We start from the raw sequence: 236 nt of genomic DNA, 5'->3' as shown, positions 1-236 counted from the left end.
ACGAATTTTTTTTCTTTCTTTTTATAACAAGCCTTACCAGTTGTGTGTTTGATTCCTATTCTTCACTGAGAATAGGTGAAATACTATCCTAGAGCGAGGTGAGGATGTTGAGAACTAAATGTGAGGCAAGACTGGTGTTTGCTTTGACCTTAAACCTAGAGGACTCTCGGCATCCGGTCTCGGTTTATTTAACGTTTTAATTAAGAACAGGATGTGCATTTATCTGTGCTGTCGAG

General features: G+C 39.0%; 1 protein-coding gene across 1 annotated transcript in view; it reads right to left on the bottom strand.

Moving 5' to 3' along the window:
• LOC119586700 overlaps positions 1–168 on the bottom strand; it is a 4,588-nt gene extending 4,420 nt beyond the window's left edge. The window contains exon 1 of the mRNA XM_037935430.1: positions 38–168. The gene's annotated coding sequence lies outside the window, so the exon portion shown is untranslated. The remainder of the gene's footprint in view (positions 1–37) is intronic.
• Between the last annotated feature and the right edge of the window lie 68 nt (positions 169–236).

Source organism: Penaeus monodon, chromosome 21 (genome assembly GCF_015228065.2).
Source record: "Penaeus monodon isolate SGIC_2016 chromosome 21, NSTDA_Pmon_1, whole genome shotgun sequence".
Taxonomy (NCBI): domain Eukaryota; kingdom Metazoa; phylum Arthropoda; class Malacostraca; order Decapoda; family Penaeidae; genus Penaeus; species Penaeus monodon.
Note: the sequence above shows the minus strand (reverse complement) of the source record. Positions and strands in the feature narration are given on the sequence as shown.